This window comes from Oryctolagus cuniculus, chromosome X, assembly GCF_964237555.1.
Source record: "Oryctolagus cuniculus chromosome X, mOryCun1.1, whole genome shotgun sequence".
NCBI classification, from domain to species: Eukaryota; Metazoa; Chordata; class Mammalia; order Lagomorpha; family Leporidae; genus Oryctolagus; species Oryctolagus cuniculus.
Window position 1 is genome coordinate 133,829,017 of NC_091453.1, and position 5,701 is coordinate 133,834,717.

The 5,701-nt window shown below is 42.5% G+C and overlaps 1 pseudogene; it reads right to left on the minus strand.

Moving 5' to 3' along the window:
- Positions 1-1,138: 1,138 nt before the first annotated feature.
- Positions 1,139-3,168, minus strand: LOC100341575 (protein SET-like; annotated as a pseudogene).
- Positions 3,169-5,701: the final 2,533 nt, after the last annotated feature.

The window sequence follows — 5,701 nt, forward strand, 5'->3', positions numbered from 1 at the left end:
AGCAGTTGAAAAATGAAATCCTGTCATTTGCAACAAAATGGATGCAACTGGAAACCATTATACTTAGTGAAATAAGCCAGTCCCAGAAGACAAATAGCCATATGGTCTCTTTGATTTGTGGTAACTAATAGAGTACCTAAAAGGTAATCTATAGGAGCAAAACTGACACCTTGAGATGCAATGATTTTGAACAGTCCTTGTCCTGACTGTTGAGGAACAATGTTTTTCTTGTTTGTTTTTGATTTTTTTTCCTTCATACTATTCAGTGAACTCTACTTAGTGTAGGGTTAATCTTATGAGTATAAAATCAACTGAAAATAGATCTTTGTAAACAATAAGAATGGGGAATAGAGAGTGAGTTTGAATAACTATATTTTGCATTTCTTGTAGGCCAGATCTGATGATGACAAATTCTCTCAGTTTGGTTATGTTTCTTATTCTTATTTCAAGTATCTCAAGTATAACTTTGCTGGGTGTCGAATTATTGATTTGCAGATTTTTTCCCCATAAGTACCAAGAAAATATGACTCTACTGTCTCCTGGCCGTATGATTTATGTTCAGAAGCCTCCTGTCAGGAAAAATGGGATACCCTTATTTGTTTTTCTTTCTTGCAGCTTTTAGCATGCTCTCTTTGTCTTTAACCTCTGAGAGGCCAATTTTAACATATCTTGGGGAATATCTGGTTGAGTTCAATGTGACTCATCACCTCTGACCTTCCTGTATTCTGCTCTAAACTTGAGAAGTTACCTGCTACCTACTTGAATAAGCTTTCAACCCCTTTAGCTTTTTTTTTTAAGATTTATTTTATTTATGTGAAGGAGTTACAAATAGAGGTAGAGGTAGAGAGAGCGAGAGAGCAAGAGAGAGAGAGAAGTTTTCCATCTGCTGGTTCACTCCCCAAATGGCCACAGATCAGAACTGAGCTGATCTGAAGCCACAGGCCAGGAGCTTCTGGGTTTCCCATGCAGGTGCAGGGGCCTAAGGACTAACGCTTAAAACTGAGCATCTTTCTTTTCCAGTGAAACAAAAAGAAAAATTAAAAATAAACAGGAAAAAAATTACAATAGAGAATTTCAATTCCAAATAAGATCCTACAGGTTCTGCTGATTCTCCCATCAAGTGGCAGGGCTCAAGTCATCATTAGGAGAGAATTTTATTTTTAAAAGTGTCATCTTAAACTTCAAGGATATCTGTTAAACATCACAATTAAACATACCAAAGGAGAAACCATGTTGTTAAAATGCCCACTTAACCCACCCAAACATCTCAAATCCACCCTTTGTTGACCTTCTATAACCCCATTCTTTAAGGGTTTTTTTTTTCTTTAACAAGAGAAAGTAGACAGATACATGTTGGTTAATGCTAATTGTCCGTATTCACATAGAGACACAGTGTAATCTCTGAGCCCAATATACAGAGAAAGGAGGAGAAAAGCTAGAATTCTATGCACTAGTACACAGGGGCCTGGTACCCTCCAGCTTCCAGCAGAGCCAAGAGACCTGGAGGGTTTCTTTTTCCCAAAGAGCATAGTGGGGCTGATTCCATACAGTTTTTGTCAAGACAAGAAGGGATAAAAATGAATTTGTAACACAAAGGGGTAGAAATTCTTTTCCCATTGTATTCTGGTTCAGATATTTTCCCCACAATAAGGTGAGAACCACAGTGTAGAGAAAAGAGACCTCAAAAACAGGGAGACTGAGCACAAGAGGGGGAAAAAATGAAAAGACAGCAACTTGCTCCCAGGGAATGGAGAAAATTTTTAAAAAGTTGGAATCCATCAGTGTTTTGTATTAGTCATCTCCTTCATCCTCCTCTCCTTCCCCTTCATCACCATCTTCACCTTCTTACCCTTAATCCTCATCCTCTTCTTCATCAATGCCTTCCAACCCTCCTCCTCCTCCTTCCTCCTCCTTCTTCCTCCTCCTTCCTCCTCCTCCTTCCTCCTCTTCCTCCTCTTCCTCCTCTTCCTCCTCTTCCTCCTCTTCCTCCTCCTCCTCCTCCTCCTTCTCCTTCCCCTTCTTCATCATCCATATCAGGAACCAAGTAGTACTGTAATGGATTCGGCCAAATATCATCCTTGATGACCTCTCCTAACTCATCTGCACCCGCATCAGAATGGTCAGTAAACCAGGTGAAGAAGCTCTCTGGCTCCTCGTGCTGCCTCTTCCTGCTGGCTTTGTTCTGCGTTTGACTTGAAGGTTTCGTCAAATCCTTTGCAGATTTCCATTTGATTTCAGTGGACTTTGAAGATGGATCACTACTCTCATTCAGATGAAATTCTTTGAAGAGAACTTTATTTCTGAAGTAAGGATTTTCATCAAAATAAAAATCTATTCCGTAACCTGATTTAATATCTTCAAATTCTGTCACTTCAACTCTGGTCAGATAATGCAATGCCTCTTCATCCTCCTCCCCAAGCAGTGCAGATACTTGCGGATGGTTGACAAATGTTGTTACTCCAAATTTTGGGATTTTGGCAATCAGTTCTGACCTCTTCTGGTTGGCAGAGTTTGTTGTGTTTCTGTATGTGTGTTCCACTTTCAAAATCTCACCGGCTTGTTAAGTCTGTCTATTTCATGTACTTCATGAATATGTTCAATTGCTTCTTGTTCTCTGGTCTCGTCGCCCAGTCTCATGGCTGGAGTTGAGCTCCTTTTTTAACTAACTGGAGCGGGGAAGGGGAGAGAAGGGAAGGCGAGAGGGGCGGGCAGATGGCTTTCCCTCACACCACTGATGCGGGCGCTCCCTTGGTCCGGCCGCTTTATCCCAGCGCTTCCCCTTCGCCTGACGATGAGGGAGGGGCTGGGGCGGCGCGCCAGGCCAAGGCCAGAGCTCCTACTCCCGGAGGGGAGGCGGTGGCTACAGCAGCGGGCGGCGGGCAGCGACTAGGCTCCCTCCCTCGCGCGCTCCGAGCTCCAGCTAGCGGCTCCCTTTCCTGGAGCCATCTCCTCCCGGACCTCCTCTCAGGGGGAGTAGCGGGAGGCAGGGCGCAGGCATTCCAGGCTCTGCGCGAACGCCCCGCCCCGCCCCTGGCCCAGGGCGCCAGGACCCTTGCACTTGTTTAATTGTGCTTAGTTTACTTCTCCGCTCCAGCATTTCTTCTTATTGTTTTAGTTTTCTTTTTTATAATTGTAGTCATAATTTTTAAAGATTTAACAATTTTTACATTTTGCCATATTAATTTTACATGTAGATATTATTTGCATATACATACATTCTATTTTTATTGAAAACAGGGACATTAATATATAATGTAGGATAGTAACAAAGATCATAAAGCTAGGAAAAAAGAGTATATTATTTGGTGGATGTATACTCTGTTAAAGTTCTCAGAGTAGTGAATCATTTATCTGTGTTTTCTTGAAGTTCATCATGTTTCCTTAAAAAAACTATTTTCTATTCTATGTCTAAGGATTTTCACATAACGGTTGCTGTATGGCCAGTTTTTTGTGCCTTAGTTTTCCCATTAGATGAAGCTGTGGTTCCCTGAAAGTCTTTGATACTTGGTGTATAACATCATTTGTGCTTTGAAGGATTAGGTTTCACTTCAGTCCACATAACTTAGCTTTTTTGTGCCTGTACTTCCAGAAATTCTAAATTGGCAGTTCATTAGCCGGGGTATGCCTGAAAAGGGCATTCAGTCCCTGAAAGCCTCTGACTGGAGCTGGCACAAGCTCAGATGCTTTGTCCACTGTCACTGGCCTATGGTTAGCCACTGCAGCATTCTGCTCAGCATTGAACCTCTACAGAAACAAACTCCAAATTCTTATGCAGAGACATTGTGCCTATCTCTCTTTTGTCCTGTCAAAGCAGACAATCTTTCCATATTGAATTACCTGGGATTAAGTAACAGATGGGGTGGAAATTTCATGCAACATGGGGTAATACCTAGATCTCTCAAGCCATTGAGAGTAGCACAACCCAAGGGAAGGACCAATGTCCACAATGCTATGGGTTATCTGCTGTTGAGGGTGTACTTGTGGCCTTCAACTACTGCAATCAGTCATAAGTGACACTGAATCAAATAGAAGTCCAACTGACTGGGACTGTGAGTCTCCACCTGGCACTAGGACAAGCCCAGGGGCTCTGCCCATAGGCATTGGCCATGGACAAGGATCATGGAGATCTGTGTGGAATTGAGATTCAAGTCTAGGGCATGGACTTAATTTTCTCTCCCTCTCCCAAGTGGGAGGTGTCTCTCTACATGCTGTATTGCTTGAAGTTGGGGATAGGTAACGTGTGAAGCTTTTTCCTTCCTTCTTCCTTCAGGGCATCTTTTATTATTATGTTAAAACAAGATACTGTGGTCTCTTGCATGGTTTTCTTAGCTCTTGTGAAGGTAGCTGTTCAAATTGATGTTTCTGTGGTGAGGTGATCTCTTGATGGTCTTGCTCAACTGCCACTTTGCACTGTTTCCTTTACCAATACCATCTGTGCTTATTTTCTTAAATTGTTTCAGTGATTGCCTTAGTGTCACATTACAAAATTTTAAGTAATCTCAGTTTATCTTCAAGTAATTTTATACAACTTCTTTCTTGGAGTATGATCACATCCATCTCTTGTGCCACTGTTGTCATATTTTTCATTTTACTTATGATATAAATACCCCATAAATTGTTATCATTGATGCTTTAAACAGACAGTCATTTTTAATGTCCTTTCCATTATTCTTTCAATTATTGTTTGCCTAAAAAGTCTTTATTTCTCCTTTACTTTTAAGGAATATTTTCAAACGATATAAAATTCTACATTGTCTTTCAATACTTTAAACAAATGAACCTGATAGTCAAGAACAGCAAGATGGCAGCCTAGGGAGTCTCAACACTCACATGTTCTCACAAAACAACAAAGGGAATCAGTAAATAATCACATGGCAATGACAAATAGCTCTAAGAAACTTTTAGACTGAGATTCAAAGATGGCTGAATAGGGAAAAGGCATATTGTTTTTGACCAGAGGAAAGTATTAGGAAAAAAGTGGAGGAAGTGCATTCCCAGCAAAAAGTTGGAGAGAAGTTTGCAGTGGAAATTTCACAGAAAGAAGAGGGATGCTGTGGAGCAGCATGGAAGGTACAGATACACAGCAAAGAGTGGGAACCACACACATGAACCCTGTAGCTGGGGGTTGGAGGAGACACCAGCATCTGAAACTGAGGAAAGAGCAGACTGTGGCAGCCCGTGATACTGCCTAAGGAATAGCCTTGCAGACCACAGTGTCTTGAGTCCAGCCTGGAGCCCTAGCAGGGGGCAGGGTATCTGCTTAATCCAGTAAAAGAAAAGCACATTTCTTTCTCTCCATACCCCACAAGGGCACCTGGCAAGTGGCAGGGAGAAGGCACCATTTTGACACCAGTAGAGGCTGGATTAGCTCTTGTGTGTGTGACTGGGGGATTTTCTCAAAGGGCTGGGGAGGTTGATAGGAGGCTAGGCACGCATGTAGGACTGTGAGGTATTCCCATCCTCTCAACATATCACAGACTCTGGGGCTCAAACTGCCAAGGTGCAGCACGCACAGGTAGCTGCCTCTAGGAATACCTCTGCTCTCTGTGGATGGGACAGGCTTATGGGGCTGAGCAGATCCACTGTACCCCATAACTGTGGGAGCATTGTGTGCTGTGACTGTGTGAATTCTGTGATAGCACAATAGGACATGGGGTGTAGCTGGGTCTCTGGGCAATCACTGGAGTCAGGAGCTCAGAGC